Here is a 17925-nt window from a genome sequence, read left to right as displayed (position 1 = left end):
ATTTTTAATTTCAAGGTCACTTTATTAATTTTTTTATTAATTATTTTAATGTTAGTATAGTTCAGTATTTTCTTGCCAGCTCATCCTTCATTAATTAATTTTCCTAATCCATTGAGCTCAACCAAGTCAGCGGAGCTAAAAATGAAACATCAAGCAACAGCCAGCAGAAACTGTTAGGGTTCTAAGCATTATTTAAGAAATCCCTTGTGTATTCATTTGTGTTCTACTGTTATGTTCCTCCACTGAATCATTGCCTGAATGCCGCCATGTGTAGTCGTGTAATCCTGCTATGGTCAACCATGGTGGCAAGGTCAGAAGTGAGGTCCTGACTAAGATTCACTCAACCCCCAATTAATCTTCAGTCCCAACAAGGACCTTTCCAATATGGTGCAATTTCTTGCTGTCCCTCTTCATCCTACACATGCCTTGGAACATGGAGTTTTGATATGAAGGGAAGAGATGTGATTAAGGATTGCTCACCCTCACTACCACTAATGTCAACATCACTTTTGTACAAGCTCTTCCTTCCATATGTCAGAGATGGATAAATGGATGGACAGCATCATTGTTGGATCAACACACAGCCATGACTGTTTTTTATTCTTAACCAATATTGTTCACCTATTTCCCCCTGCATATAACCAGAAGAAATATAAATAAAAGTTAACATTATATAGGCTAAGGTCTGGTTTAAGTAATTTTTGGTCCTGACCTCAACATTTGATGCTCTTGTTATAATCCTATTTAATTCAGATTTGCACGATTATGCAATCATCGTCCACAAAAAGACAAAAGCCTATCACAACCTGTACCATCGTTACATATTATTATATAAATAGTCGGTATCAAATGGAGCGCTGCTGCCTCGCAGTTGGGAGATCTGGGGACCTGGGTTCGCTTCCCGGGTCCTCCCTGCGTGGAGTTTGCATGTTCTCCCCGTGTCTGCGTGGGTTTCCTCCGGGCGCTCTGGTTTCCTCCCACAGTCCAAAGACATGCAGGTTAGGTGGATTGACGATTCTAAATTGGCCCTAGTGTGTGCTTGGTGTGTGGGTGTGTTTGTGTGTGTCCTGCGGTGGGTTGGCACCCTGCCCAGGATTGTTTCCTGCCTTGTGCCCTGTGTTGGCTGGGATTGGCTCCAGCAGACCCCCGTGACCCTGTGTTCGGATTCAGCGGGTTGGAAAATGGATGGATGGATGGTATCAAATGGAAAAAATATAAAAAATAACTTTTCTCTTATGTCAGTTTCAGGTTTCTTCATTTTTCCACCACTTTAATAACTAAACCAAATCTTAATTCCCAGGTGCCCTGGCTTTGTTGTCATTTCTAGCTTGGCCTGGTCACCTGATGAAACATATCAGACATCATTTAAACTCTAAACTTTACTGATGATTCATGCAAATTTCTGTCTTCATCCTATGATTTAAACTGATGGATAAAGATCCAGACTAACTCGATTCTGAGACCCCATATGGAGTTAAACCAAGGATTGGTGTTCCCCTTGCCCGGGAAAGGGTACCTGGGGCCCCACCCTGGAGCCAGGCCTGGGGGAGGGGCTTGCTGGCGAGCACCTGGTGGCTGGACCTTCGACCACGGGTCTCAGCCGGGCTCAGCCCAAAGGAGCAATGTGGTTCCGCTCTCCTGTGGGCCCACCACCTGCAAGATAGGCCACAGGGGTTGGCTGCAATGCGATATGGATGGTAGCCGAAGGCGGGAACTCTGGCGTTCTGACCCTCGGTCGCCAAAAGTTGCTCTTGGGACATGGAATGTTACCTCTCTGGCGGGGAAGGAGCCTGAACTGGTGCGAGAGGTTGAGAGGTACCGGCTAGATATAGTCAGGCTCACCTCTACACATGGCCTGGGCTCTGGAACCATTCCTCTTGAGAGAGGCTGGACTTTGTTCCACTCTGGAGTTGCTGTGGGTGAGATACGTCGGGCAGGGGTGGGCTTGCTTATGGCCCCCTGGCTCGAGGCCTGTACGTTGGGGTTCTCCCCGTTGGACGAGAGGGTTGTTTCCCTACGCCTTCAATTTGGGGGAAGGACTCTGACTGTTGTTTGCGCTTATGCGCCGAACAGCAGTTCAGAGTACCCAGTCTTCTTGGAGTCCCTGGAAGAGGCGCTGCGCGGCGCAGCTCCTGGGGCTCTATTGTCCTGCGGGGAGACTTAAACACTCGCGTCGGCAACGACAGTGAAACCTGGAGAGGTGTGATTGATCCCTGATCTAAACTCGTGTGGTGTTCAGTTGTTGGACTTCTGTGCTGGCCATGGTTTGTCCATAACGAACACCATGTTTGAGCATAAGGGTGTCCATGAGTGCACTTGGCGCCAGGATGCCCAAGTTTGCAGCTCGATGATCGACTTTGTAATCGTGTCATCAGATCTGCGACCTTATGTCTTGGACACTCGGGTGAAGAGAGGGGCTGAGCTGTCAACTGATCACCACCTGGTGGTAAATTGGATCAGATGGCGGGAGAGGCTGCCGGACAGACCAGGCAGACCCAAATGAATAATAAGGGTCTGCTGGGAACGTCTGGCAGAGGAACCGGTCAGAAAGATCTTTAACTGCCACCTCTGGCAGAACTTCAACCTCATTACGAGGGAGGCAAAGGACATTGAATATGAATGGGCCATGTTCCGAGCCTCCATTGTCGAAGCAGCAGAATGGAGCTGTGGCTGCAAGGTTGTCAGTGCCTCTCGTGGTGGCAATCCACGAACCTGGTGGTGGACACCTAAGGTTCGAGAGGCCGTCAAACTGAAGAAAGAGTCCTTTCGGGTCAGGTTGACCATTGGGACTCCAGAGGCAGCTGAGGGGTACCCGCGGGCCAAGCGTGTGGCAGCATCAGCTATTGCAGAGGCAAAAACTCGGGCATGAGAGGAGTTTGGGGAAGCCATGGAAAATGACTTTCGGTTGGCACCGAGAAGGTGCTGGCAAACCGTCAGGCGCCTCAGGAGGGGAAAGCGGTGCTCCACCAACACTGTGTACAGTGGAGATGGGGCCCTGCTGATTTCAACTGCAGACGTTATTGACCGGTGGAAGGAATACTTCGAGGATTTTCTCAATCCCACCAGCATGTCTTCCTTAGAGGAAGCAAAACTGGAGGACTATGGGGGGGCACGTCCATAACAGGGGCCGAGATCGCCAAAGTAGTTAAAAAGCTCCGAGGTGGCAGGGCCCCTGGGGTGGACGAGGTTCACCCTGGGTTCCTCAAGGCTCTGGATGTTGTGGGGCTGTCCTGGTTGACACATCTTTGCAACATTGCATGGACATTGGGGGCAGTACCTCTGGATTGGCAAACCCGGGGTGGTGGTCCCCCTTTTTAAGAAGGGTGACTGGAGGATGTGTTCCAACTATAGCGGGATCACACTCCTCAGCCTCCCCGGTAAGGTCTATTCAGGGGTGCTGGAGAAGAGAGTTCGGTCGATGGTTGAATCTCGGATTCAAGAGGAACAATGCGGATTCCATTCCAGCCGTGGAACACTGGACCAGCTCTACACCCTGGCCAGGATCCTGGAGAGGGCATGGGAGTTTTCCCAAACAGTCCACGTGTGTTTTGTTGATTTGGAGAAAGCATTTGACCGTGTCCCTCGAAGCATCCTGTGGGATGTCCTCCAAGAGTACGGGGTACAAGGCTCGTTGTTACAAGCCAGTCAGTCCCTGTACAGAAGGAGCAGGAGCTTGGTCTGCATTGTCATTAATAAGTCGGACTCATTTCCTGTTGAGGTTGGACTCTGCCAGGGCTGCCCTTTGTCACCGATTCTGTTCATAAGTTATACGGACAGAATTTCTAGGCACAGCCAATGAACAGAGGGGGTCTTGATCGGTGTCCTCAGAATCTTGTCTCTGCTATTTGCGGATGCCGTGTTTCTGTTGGCTTCATTGGACAGTGACCTCCAGCTCTCACTGGAGTGGTTCACAGCCGAGTGCGAAGCAGCGGGGATGACAGTCAGCACCTCTAAATCCGAGGCCATGGTTCTCAGCCAGGAAAGGGTGGAATGCTTTCTCCGGGTTGGGAACACAGTACTGCCTCAAGTGGAGGAGTTCAAGTATCTCGGGGTCTTGTTCATGAGTAAGGGAAGAATGGAGCAGGAGGTTGACAGACGGATCAGTGCGGCATCCGCAGTAATGCGGGATCTGCAATGGTCCGTCGTGGTGAAGAGAGAGCTGAGCCAAAAGGCGAGGCTGTCGATTTACCAGTCGATCTACGTTCCTACCCTCACCTATGGCCACAAGCTTTGGGTAGTGACCGAAAGAGCAAGATCGCGGATACAAGCAGCCAAAATGAGTTTTCTCCGCAGGGTGGCTGGACTTTCCCTTAGAGACAGGGTGAGGAGTTCAGTTACCCAGGAGAGACTTGGAGTAGAGTTGCTGCTCCTCCACATTGAGAGGAGTCAGTTGAGGTGGTTCGGGCATCTGGTTAGGATGCCCCCTGGACGCCTCCCGGGGGGGGGGTGTTCCGGGCATGCCCCACTGGGAGAAGGCCATGGGGCAGACCCAGGACATGCTGGAGGGATTATATCTTCCGGCTGGCCTTGGAACGCCTCGGAGTCCTCCCAGAGGAGCTGGAGGAGGTGGCCGGGGAGAAGGAGGTCTGGGCTTCCCTGCTTAGGCTGCTGCCCCCGTGACCCAACCTCAGTTAAGCGGTGGATAATGGATGGTTGGATGGACGGTTTCCAGGCTTCATCTGAGAGGATTCAATGCAGCAGGTCTCATGGAAAGCTGGTGCACCCACCTTCATTCCAGCATCATATCCAGCAAAACAATCTAAAACACTCATGTTCACCTACACTTGGCATACAAACAAACCGAATGTCGGAGTGTCCTCCACATTAGACAATAATTTGCAGGTTGCTTTTCTACATGGAGAACAGCAATTGTGAATACGAAAAAGAAAAAAAACAGGTTATTTTGTTTGGACTGATGATGAGGTAGAATTGTTATTGAGAGTAATGCATGAGTATAAGATGAGCAAAGCAGCTTAGAAAATGTAATGAGCAAGATTCAGTCACAGAAGGGCTATGTAACAAGCACAAAACAATCAGAGCACGATTAGAGTCTGTGTTTTCAAAGCTCTCCATTTTCACATATCTACACTACAACACTGAGTCAGCTTTTTCAGAAATATACAACTCTAGAGTATTTTCAAAAGTCTAATTTCTGCATTTTTAAACAGAAACATTCCCACAAGGTTCTAATAATGTCTTTGCTCACCAGCAGGGCTTTTAATCAAGTATACCTTGCTAGTTTAAGCTCCTAACATATCCCCTTCCCCAAGAAGGCAACAGTCTTTGTACAAAGTAGTTTTTGTATTTGTAAATGAAACACACCATAATATGGAACTCCATGCACTGAGGTTCAACAATCCATTGAATTTAAAAAATATGTTTCAGAAAATATTGTTATTTCTGTATTAAAGTGGCTCTCACAATTAATCTTTATATAACATTATGCCGGTCAGGCCTGGTAGGCCAAAACGTGTTGTGAGGGTCTGCTGGGAACGTCTGGCAGAGCCCCCTGTCAGAAGTAGCTTCAACTCCAACCTCGGGCAGAACTTCGACCACATCCCGAGGGAGGTGGGGGACATTGAGTCTGAATGGGCCATGTTCCATGCCTCTATTGTTGAGGTGGCTGACTGGAGCTGTGGCCGTAAGGTGGTCGGTGCCTGTCGTGGTGGCAATCCCCGAACCCGTTGGTGGACACTGGCGGTGAGGGATGCCGTCAAGCTGAAGAAGGAGTCCTACAGGACTCTTTTGTCCTGTGGGACTCTGGAGGCAGCTAAAAGGTACTGGCAGGCCAAGCGGAATGCGGCTTTGGTGGTTGCTGAGGCAAAAACTTGGGCGTGGGAGTAGTTTGGGGACGCCATGGAGAATGACTTTCGGATGGCTTCGAGGAGATTCTGGTCCACCGTCTGGCATCTCAGGAGGGGGAAGCAGTGCAGTGTCAACACTGTATATGGTGGGGATGGTGCACTGCTGACCTCGACTCGGGACGTTGTGGGTCGGTGGGGGGAGTACTTCGAAGACCTCCTCAATCCCACTAACATGCCTTCCAATAAGGAAGCAGAGCCTGGGGACTCGGAGGTGGGCTCCCCCATCTCTGGGACTGAGGTCACCGAGGTGGTCAAAAAACTCCTTGGTGGCAGGGCCCCGGGGGTGGATGAGATACGCCCGGAGTTCCTCAAGGCTCTGGATGTTGTAGGGCTGTCTTGGTTGACACGTCTCTGCAACATCGCATGGACATCAGGGACAGTGCCTCTGGATTGGCTGGTGGTCCCCCTCTTTAAGAAGGGGGACCAGAGGGTGTGTTCCAATAACAGAGGGATCACACTTCTTAGCCTCCCTGGAAAAGTCTATTCGGGGGTTCTGGACAGGAGGGTCCGTTGGATAGTCAAGCCTTGGATTCAGGAGTAACAGTGTGGTTTTCGTCCTGGTCGCGGAACAGTGAACCAGCTCTACACCCTTAGCAGGGTCCTGGAGGGTGCATGGGAGTTTGCCCAACCAGTCTGCATGTGTTTTGTGGACTTGGAAAAGGCATTCGACCGTGTCCCTCGGGGAATCCTGTGGGGGGGTACTCCGAGAGTATGGGGTACCAGACCCTCTGATGAGAGCTGTTCGGTCCCTGTACGATCGGTGCCAGAGCTTGGTCCGCATTGCTGGCAGTAAGTCGAACCTGTTTCCAGTGAGAGTTGGACTCTGCCAGGGCTGCCCTTTGTCACCAATTCTGTTCATAACTTTTATAGACAGAATTTCTAGGTGCAGCCAGGGCGTTGAGGGGGTCCGGTTTGGTGGACTCAGGATTGGGTCACTGCTTTTTGCAGATGATGTTGTCCTGTTTGCTTCATCAGGCCATGATCTTCAGCTCTCGCTGGATCGGTTTGCAGGTGAGTGTGAAGCGGCTGGGATGGGAATCAGCACCTCCAAATCTGAGACGATGGTCCTTAGCCGGAAAAGGGTGGAGTGCCCTCTCAGGGTTGGTAGCAAGATCCTGCCCCAAGTGGAGGAATTCAAGTATCTCGGGATCTTGTTCACGAGTGAGGGAAGAATGGAGTGTGAAATCGACAGGTGGATCGGTGTGGCATCAGCATCGGCCTTTCGTGGTGAAACCACGATCTATGTTCCTACCCTCACCTATGGTCATGAGCTATGGGTAGTGACCGAAAGAACGAGATCGCGAATACAAGCGGCTGAAATGAGTTTCCTCCGTAGGGTGTGTCTGGGCTTTCTCTTAAAGATAGGGTGAGAAGCTCAGTCATCCAGGAGGGGCTCAGAGTAGAGCCGCTGCTCCTCCGCATCGAGAGGAGTCAGATGAGGTGGCTCGGGCATCTGATCAGGATGCCTCCTGGACGCCTCCCTGGTGAGGTGTTCCAGGCACGTCTAACCGGGAGGAGGCCCAGGGGAAGACCCAGGACACGCTGGAGGGACTATGTCTCTCGGCTGGCCTGGGAATGCCTCGGGATTCCCCCGGAAGAGCTAGAAGTAGTGGCCGGGGAGAGGGAAGTCTGGGCATCTCTGCTCAAGCTGCTGCCCCTGCGACCCGACCTCAGATAAGCGGAAGAGAATGGATGGATGGATGGAATACATTACGGCAACAAATAAAATCATTTTCAGAGAGGCTTGTAAAGAGAGTAGTCATGAGGCACTTTAAAATTCCCACAGAGACCATCAGTTGGACACGATGATCTGGTGAGACACACAATTCAGTTCAATCTAAGTTCAAATTCTGTTGTCTCTGGAGAGAACATTTTTGACAAACAGGGTTATTAAATGCAGACCAAGATATCAAGTTGAAAAAGATTGAATTCTACAAGCATAGTTCATAATAATATGCATAGTAGCAGTGAACACAGTATACAGTAGATACATATGACATCATGGTCTCTTAACTTTTAGGACATTTTGTAAATCAGTAAACCAGATAATCAACCACTACTCTAGGGCATATTTTTTGTTCATTAAGTTGACTAAAAATCACTCACAAGTTTTAAAATGTGCTTATTTTATATGGAATAAGATGATCTGCTGTGGCAACCCCTAACGGGAGCAGCCGAAAGAAGAAGAAGAACAGAATATCAATTTTTTAGTTAAAATTAGGTGCAAGTATACACCCACCTGGAGACTCAGTTGATAAGAAAAACATGTTCAATAACCATATACATTTTCATTTTTTGGGTTCTTCTTGTAAAAATGTAGTTAGCCCCTATGGCAATTTAAACTTTCAAATAAACAATTTTATAAATCTTTTTTTCAAGAAGGTAATGTTGAGTTGGTCTAACACAGACACTGCAAAAGATCAAGTACAGACAGAACTAATTTCAGGGAGGACTGGGAAAGGGGCATGCATGTAGCAAAAGGACCGAGGGGCCGTGCGCAGGGACATTTTTAGGAATTGCTGGTTTGAGGGTGGCTTGGGATGTCTGCAAATAAACCCCCTGTGACTTTTCAGTTGGGTTCTTCTTAATATTTTTTTAAATAATTTCATTACTAATGATGTAATGGTAACAGGTCTGCAGTCATTTAACGTTCTGGATGTTTACTTTCAGCAAATGTAAGCCATTTGCACAGTTTAGTAAGTTTATGCTGTTCTAGCGACAGTCTAAAAACAATAACAAATTCAGCTCATCTGCTCTTTCTTTAATAAGGTTTGGCTCAGAAGCTGTATTTGCTTTTAGCTTACTTATTCACTGGATCAAAAAATTTGTGTCCCCTTCAGTAATTTCCTGCCTCAAACTTCAGTCCTCATTAAAATATTACAGATCCAATCTCAGACAAAACCCACTAGCTGAATGTAAATCAGAATTAAAACCAGATATTCTTATTCAATTATTACTCTTTGATTGCTGTAGGTCAACCATAACTCTCATGCCTAACCAAATAGAGTAATTTATGGAAAATTTATGCTTAATTTTACCTTTATAAATCTTAAATACTGTTGTAGTAGCATGCCTCATCATGATTTTATTAGGTAAAACTGACATTCTCCCTGTTTAATAGTATTATCCCGATGGATATGTTGAATTGGGGCTTATTTCAATCATATAAGTTAATAATTTTAGAAATAATACATACAATATGTCTGTCTAAGTATAACAGAGTTCGCTAGTATTGTCTGCAAATTGAAGAATTTGGTTGTTCAAAAGTGCTCTAACCTGCATGGTCAAAGCATTGAGGAGTATCACTAGTCCATATCTTAATGTCCCCTTCATGTATTTTCAGCCTTTTAATCTGGGAGGAGGTGCACAGTGTTGTGTTAAAAGATCCTCAATGATTTGCTATTTAAAACAATTGTATCCTTCATTAACTGAAGTAGAGCATTCAGCAAGATCTGTATTGATCCTGGTTCTGCTGTTGCCTGTTGATTAACTTTGAGAGAGATCTCTTTAAGATGCATTAATGTAGTAACATAAGAATGATATTTCACAAATATAGTGAAATGTCTGGTAGCTTTTATTCCCATTAAATTTTGTCTCTGTTGCATTGACACGACTCTCGTAGACAATGATCAGCTATGACAAATATTGGTGAGAATTCATAAAGAGTAGCAAATGATTAGAAAAGTTCTTATAACAGATAATTATTCACTGATTGTTAATAATTTAAACTCACTATTTGACAGACATATATTGCACAATTGTTCTTTATCTGAGGTACAGCTCTCACAAACTCACCAAAATCATTAACCATCATCTCTGCACCACTAGTCAATTCATAAACCTATGTTCATATAAATGGCATGACGCAGAACTGCCTATAGTTGGTCTGAAGATAAGTGCTTGCATTTTTTGCACCCAATTTATTGTGTAGGGACTACACATTCACCAAGATTGTGAAAGGTAGCTGAATGTCCTTGTTGTTTCATCGTCTAAATGAACACCATCATGTCTCACTTGTTTACACATTTTCCTAACAAAAACACAAAATCTATACTGAATTCTCCAGGATGGTTCAAAAAGAAAGTTAAAAAAAGCAACTCCAAAAGGCAATAAATAAGAGCTTAATCACCTGAGAAACATCATGAGAGATAAATGCAGTCAAATGCTAACAACTTTTGAAAAAATCAAAAAGACAAACTGTCACTCACTGCAAGAGCACTTGTGTTGCAGAAATTCAAAGGAAGAGAGGCTTTTTATTATCGGTGCTGAAGGGGCAAAAAATAGTGTTCTGATATTTCTAAATCACAGAAAAAAATAAAATAATAATAATAAATATTATTATTTTGTTTGGAAAGGATCATTAAATTTCAATGGGAACAGTCTTAGGCCACTTACAGAGTAATGATGATTCAACTTTATTGTCATTGTACAGGTACAACGAAATGCAGTTATCACATACCCCTTGGGGTCAGAGTGCAGAGTCAGCTATTGTACAGAGCCCTTGGAGCAACTGCAGGTTAAGGGTGCATTTTCAAGAAGTGCCACAGTAGGATACTAAGAACAGACATTTACAAGGGTTGATTATAGTATTACTTACAGATAACTAATGTAGTTGCAGTATGAACAGTTTATTCTGTAGTTCCAATAAGCATCATCATCATCATCATCATCACCATGTCTCATCTTCATTGACATGAAGGTACAGTAGAGGAAATTCTGAACATCTATATATCTCCAGGCAATGCTAGTGTGGCCAATATAGTTAGCGATGTTTTTTGTCTTGTGTCTCTTTTTCACATTGGCTGTGCGCAGCATTATATCACAATTTTTTCCATATGTACCTCCTCTTTTCATGGTTTGTGACCAAGATAATAATTTCTCCTTTTGATTATGCACAAAAATATACACCTTGTTCCTATTTTCCTGCAAAACAGTTTCATTTGTCATTTTGTCTGTCCATGATATACTTCGGCAAAACTTGGCTAGAACTATTCTGCTTCTTATGTTTAATTTAGTTTATTATTGTAAAGCGAACAATATCAGAGAGTCAGTCCTACTTTACAATAATTTTGAAATGCAATAATTTTGAAAAAAAAGTCAAAAAGCACTAGCCAAAAATCTTTTAAGGAGTCACTTATCAAAAAAGTTTTCTTTTATTTGTCTCTAACTACAGATGCTTTTGGGATCATGACACCAGGTATATCAAGTATTGCATCATGACATTACATGCAGTGCCCTCCCGGCTGTGTGAACAAAGCAATACTATAGTAACAGTAATAAAACTGCCACATTCAGAACCAAAACAACACAGCGTCTCGCAAAACGCGAGTATAATTCTCAATATAATTATTGCACATGGAGATGATAATTATTGATTCCACATGATTCTCTGCATCAACAAGCACATAAATATACTGCTCACAAAAAATTAAGGGAATGCTTAAATCACACATCGGATGTCAACGAAAGAAATATTCAAGTGGAAAAGTCTTTACTGAGTAATACTGTGTAATTTCCATCCATCCATCCATTTTCCAACCCGCTGAATCCGAACACAGGGTCACGGGGTTCTGCTGGAGCCAATCCCAGCCAACACAGGGCACAAGGCAGGGAACCAATCCTGGGCAGGGTGCCAACCCACCGCAGGACACACACAAACACACCCACACACCAAGCACACACTAGGGCCAATTTAGAAGCGCCAAACCACCTAACCTGCATGTCTTTGGACTGTGGGAGGAAACCGGAGCCCCCAGAGGAAACCCACGCAGACACGGGGAGAACATGCAAACTCCACGCAGGGAGGACCCGGGAAGTGAACCCGGGTCCCCAGATCTCCCAACTGCGAGGCAGCAGCGCTACCCACTGCGCCACCGTGCCGCCCTACTGTGTAATTTGCTGAGAAAAAAATTATGTAATAATGGTCAACGGAAACCAAAATCACCAACCCTGGATTCAAAAACATAGTGAAAATCAAAAAAGTTAGAAATTAAAATCACAGCCTGATCCAACTGTGAATTTCATCACAACAACTCATAATGTGACTCAGTAGTGTGTATGGCCCCCAAGTGCTTGTATGCACTCCCAACAATGTCTGGGCATGCTCCTGATGAGATGGCGGATGGTGTCTCCTACCAGACCTGGATCAGGGTATCAGTGAGCTCCTGGACAGTATATGATGCTACTTGATGGTGTTGGATGCACCAATACATAACATCCCAGAGGTTCTCAGTTGGATTCAGGTCTGGTGGGCCAGTCAATGGCAAAAATACCTTTGTCATTCAGGAACTGCCTACACACTTTGGACACATGAGGCCAGACATCGTCTTGTACCAATGTACAGCACTGGCACTGAGGATTTCATCCTGGTACCTAACAGCAGTCAGGGTACCGTTATATACCGTTGCATAAAACATGGAAGTCTATGCGACCCTCCAAGAATATGCCTCCCCAGACCATCACTGACCCACTGCCAAACCGGTCATGGTTGGTGATGTTGAAGGCTGCATAATGTCTCATGTCACATGTGCTCAGTACGAACCTGCTCTTTCATCAAGAACACGGGGACACAGTTGGAAACTTGTTAAGGGTAAATTTCACACAAACATTAGGAAGTTTTTGTTTATACAAAGAACGATAGACACTTGGAATGAGCTACCAAGTAATGTGGTAAACAGTAAGACTTTAGGGACTTTCAAAACTCGACTTGATGTTTTTTTGGAAGAAATAAGTGGATAGGACTGGCAAGCTTTGTTGGGCTGAATGGCCTGTTCTCGTCTAGAGTGTTCTAATGTTCTAATATTCTAATCTGTGAAGAGAAGGGGTGGCAATAGCAGAGCTTCCAATTGTAGAATTCTCTGCTGAATATCAATTGCGCTGCACGGTGATGGGCTGTGAGCACAGGTCCCATTAGTGGATGTCAGGCCATCATGCCACCCACATGGAGTCTGTTCCTGATGGTTTGGTCAGAAACGTGCACACCAGTTGCCAACTGGAGGTCATTTTGTAGGGTTCTGGCAGTGCTCCTCCTTTTCCTCCTCATACAAAGCAGCAGATACTGCCCTGTTTCTGGGTTAATGCACTTCTCTGGTCCTGTCTTTTGCTCTCCTTGCGTAATGGCCCATATACTGGTATTTCCTCCATGCTCTTGAGACTGTGCTGGGAGACACAGCAAACCTTCTTGTGACATATGAATGTGCCATCCTGGAGGAGCTGGACTACCTGTGCAACCTGAATCCGTTGCAGGTTCAACCTCGTTCTACCAGTAGTGACAAGGACACTATCTAAACACAAAACTAGAGAAGAATCAGTCAAGAAGGATAAGGAGTAAGCAGTTGTCTGTGGCCACCACCTACAAACCATTCCCTTTTTAGGGGTGTCTTGCTGTTGCCTCTCCAATGCATCTGTCATCAATTTCATTTGCACCAAAGCAGGTGAAGCAAATTTACAATCACTTATGCTTCCTAACTGGACAGATCGATATTGGTGTTAGACTGTGATGATTAACTGTTCCCTTAATTTTTTTGAGCAGTGTATATATGGATATAATAATATTAATGCTGGAGATAAGTAGAAAAAAACATAGAGCAAAAATGTGACCACAACACAACATGAACAGAGATGGGTTAGTAACTGTTCATAATTATTGTATTACTTATCTCTCTATTCTAAAAAAAAAATCTTTGGGGGGGGGAGACTAGGGAGACAAGATGTGATCTTCTCGGAAGACAATTTGACGTCCTGCAAGAGACACTTTAATCTCACGCAAGACAAGGCAGTGAGACAACATTTAAAACAAGTTCACGAACATCTAACCTAGCAGTTGGGAGGGAGACCAGGGAGACGAGACGTGATCTTCTTAGAAGACAATTTGATGTCCCGTGAGAGACACTTTAACGTCGCATGAGACAAGGCAGTGAGACAAGATTTAAAACAAGTTCATGGACATCTAACCTAGCAGTTGTTGGAATGCTTTTGGCTGAACACACTCCATGTGCTCCCAGTTCTTAAAACAACGACAAATGACAAGCAGAACATGCAGCTTGCCAGTAGCAGCAACAGGAAGCCAGCAGATGATCTGACCGCTTCTCCATAGCGTGCGTTTAGCCCCCCCCCCCTTTCAAAACGCGAGCAGCTGTACAGGCTTTGAAATGATTGATGCACAGTGCAACAAGCAGAGCATGCAAGCTTGCCAGCAGATTATCCAACCGTTTCTCCTTAGCATGAAATAACCCCCCCCCCCCCCACTTCACAATGTGAGTGGCAGAGACGCAAAGTGGCAAAAGGACAACTGCTGTACAGGCTTTTAAATGATCGACGTGCAGCGAGACAAACAGAACACACAGCTCGCCAGCAGCAGCAGCAGAAAGACAGCAGCTTATCCGACGCCATCTCCTTAGTGTGCGTTCAGCCACCCCCCATCACAACGTCCTGCGAAAAAGAGATTTAACCATATAACAATAAAGTATTGTTTTTACAAAAGTTTCAAAGTAAAAGTGAAAATAATGCATATGAAGCAATTCCTATTAAAATAACAATCTCTTTAAATTGTATATCTGGTAAACCAAACCTGGGGGTGGGCGAGTGAAGCAAGCATGGGGCGGAGACCTCTAGTATTTTTATAAAAATAGCTAAACAAGACATGCATATACGTCTACTGCAGAACTGGCTTTCTTCCAATCTAGCAGACATTTTGGCCTTGACAGCTTGTTGATTTGGGTGGCATGGTGGAGCAATGGTAGCGCTGCTGCATCGCAGTAAGGAGACCTGGGTTTGCTTCCTGGGTCTTCCCTGCATGGAGTTTGCATGTTCTCCCTGTGTCTGCCCAGGGATTTTTTCCTGCCTTGCGCCCTGTGTTGGCTGGGATTGGCTCCAACAGACCCCCGTGACCCTGTGTTAGGATATAGCGGGTTGGATGATGACTGACTGACTGACAGCTTGTTGATTCACAATTGGACAACCAGTCATTGTGATATTCAATATTAACTCTTGCAATGGCTTTTGTTTTGTTGTCATTGATGTTTTCACTCTGATCTAACCTGTGCAAATATTCTTGCACACTGGAGGGAGAATTTGTAATCCAAATGATATTGTTCACATAATTTTGATAAAAGATTATAATCCTTTATTTCATTCTTCCAAGGCTAAACGCATTACCACTTGGCCAGTATTTTACAAGGTGTGGTGCAAACACCCTTTCTAATCTAGAAGCATTCAAGCAGATTCTTTACAGTTCTTAGTTTTTTCCTGCATATACACAATTTGTAGTGACTTTACAAAATGTGGTGTAAATTTAATTTCCAATATGTCATAAGATACAAAATCAAAGATTGTTCAGAATTGCTGCAATACAAAAAAGAGGTTATCTAAATTAATTTGTTTTTTTATGGTCAGTTTGATGTTAGCTAAAGGATCGCTTGTTTCTCAACGAGGTTAGTTCTTATTTCAACTTGCTCCAAAGTGATCTTGCTCCCTATTTTGTTTTGCATTCTCTCTCAAATGACCTTCATGCTTGTGATACAAAAGCAATAATCTAGAATTGTTATAGTCTACCATGTCTGTCTATTTGTCTGGTCATTGACATGTTTCTCAAATTTCTTTACTTACACAACATGACTTCTGCTGGTCTTCCACCATAAAATTTGAACACATTTATTTTGTTTATTATTACCTCAAGAAATGTTATTTAACTTTTTCCTGCTGACAGTTCATTTAATTTCAGATAAAGGTATGGTTGGTTCTTTTTTGTAAGCTTAACCAGTGTTCTTCTGTGTGAGTGTGCAATATATTCTGAGTGTGCCCTTGTTATAGTTTCTGTACAATTTGTTTCCAGCACATTTGGAATGGAGGTATTGAGATCTTATAACATTTAAAGTTATAATAGTACCTTCCTATTTATTGATATTTGCCAAGGACTTTAGTTTAACTATTTCTGAAGCTTTAGATCAACAAATATATAGGATGTATTATGAATTATACCATTTATTTATTTATGTTGATTGGTGTAAACAATCTTTCAAATCAATGTTATGTTAGTTGTCCTACTTTTCATAAGCAATAGCACTATCTTATTTTACTCAATTTAGTCATAACGACTAGAATCCCTTAAGCTTGTTGTAATAAAGGACATTCACCTTGATGATACTGGAATAATGATCTCCACAACAACTTCTACAACAACCAATGTCTTTTATTTGGTCATATGTCACCTAACAGTATTCTCTCCAGCTTTCCTGAACTTAAGTTCCTGTTCGTTCTAGTCATTTGCTGAATAGTTTTCATTAGTTCATTATTTCCCATAGTGGAATCTTTATAATATCTTTACATTTCTTTTTCCTAGCTAACATATACAATGCTTTGACTTCTATCTGGCTTCTTCTGCTTTCCAATAATATTCTTTGAGTGTCCAAGAAATATATTTTTTGTCTTCACACTGTTGGTGGATATTTCTTTCTTAGTCTTCCAAGTTCAGTGTCTCAGAGTGATTCCTGACTGCCACTATACTAAACACCTCGCATTCCTGCATTTGCTCTGAGTTAAATTTGACAAAATGTGAAACTGATGGTGACCTTTTCAGTTTGATTACACTGTAGTTTTTGTCATGATGATTGTATATGTTGTCATATCTTTACCTGCTAATTCAATGATGTTCCAATGAATTCACCATTGCCTGTGTTAGCCATTCAGCTTCTTCCAGGTTCCTGTTGGGCTTGCTTCTTTAGTTGGATGAGTCTTGTCTAATCCTTATCACATCCTATATCTTTGTAGAATGTCCTTCACCACTGGAGGTGTAGCACAACAAGCACTCCCCTTCTTCTAAACATTGTCATTACTCTATTATGAAGAGGTGCAGATTGATGGGGCATTACTAAGTGGTAGATCATTTTGCAGTTCGTGAGCTCTGTATCTTAAGGATTCTACAAGAGTTTTAAACATTTTTAAAATTTGAATAAGTTCAGCATCTAGCAATTGTAATGTATACTCTGCAATACAGTTTATTTTTATAAGTTTAATTAAGTAAATGTGGTTAAATCATTTTCAAGGTTTGAACATTAGAGCAAGGATTTTGAAACTGGTCCTGCATTTTGCTGGAACTCAGTGCAAACACTTAATTTTAGCAATGATCCATGCAGTGTCCTTTTAAAGTTACTGAAGGCTAGACATAGAATGGTTTTAGCTTTTTGTGAATACAGCATTGAATGAATTAATTGTGCCTGAAATATATACATTTGTTTACTTTTATGGACCCTGCATAGTCAGTAATCACTTTATAGGTCCTAGACTATATTGTCTGAGAGTAGGTCTGAAGGAGTAGGTCTTACATTGTCCATTGATGCAAGAGTAATAGGAATAAATTAGTGTCAAATGTAACACAAAAAAGTGTGTGCTGATTTGGCAAAACTAATTTTTAACAACAACAACAAAACATTTATTTCTATAGCTCAATTTTATAAAAAAACATGCAGCTGAAAGTGCTTTACAAGATGTCAAAAGAGAAAAAAAATGCGAGTAAAAACAAAAAAAAATTGATAAATTAGGAGTAAAGTTATGAATTAATAAATACAGGAAATACCAAATATAATAAATAGGAATCAATCAATACACCCTTATATAATACAAATAATGTGAAGTCCTTAACTATGGATGAAAAATGCTAAATTAACTTTTTAAGTCTCTAATGACTGAACAATAAGTTCAGTTCTATGGTCAGATGGCCAGAGAAGACAGAAAGATAAAAACTCCAGTCGGTGAGATGCAAGGGTTCCAAGGCCAAAACACAGATTTAGGTCCTCCAAGTTAAAAAGTGACCAAATCTTATTACTTTGTGCTGCACTTCCACTAATGTTCTAACTCTATGAAGAAATTCATCTAAACAAAATAAGACAAATGTCATTATATCTGAATGACAGATCCAGCCAAGTGTCACCCTCATATTAACCAAACTCATGTTATTTTTTCACACTGTATGTCACAGAGGTACCTCGTAAAGGAAAAAAAGTAAATGTCTCAGTAGCAACAACAACATTTATTTCTATAGCACATTTTCATGTACACAATGCAG

The 17925-nt window shown here is 43.3% G+C and overlaps 1 long non-coding RNA gene across 1 annotated transcript in view; it reads left to right on the top strand.

The window, feature by feature from the left end:
- Positions 1 to 17925, top strand: part of LOC127527290 (uncharacterized) — a 349656-nt gene that overhangs the window by 80195 nt on the left and 251536 nt on the right. The window lies entirely within an intron of this gene.

This window comes from Erpetoichthys calabaricus, chromosome 3 (genome assembly GCF_900747795.2).
Source record: "Erpetoichthys calabaricus chromosome 3, fErpCal1.3, whole genome shotgun sequence".
Taxonomy (NCBI): Eukaryota; Metazoa; Chordata; class Cladistia; order Polypteriformes; family Polypteridae; genus Erpetoichthys; species Erpetoichthys calabaricus.
The sequence above is the reverse complement of the archived record's forward strand: the minus strand, read 5'-3'. Positions and strand labels throughout refer to the sequence as shown.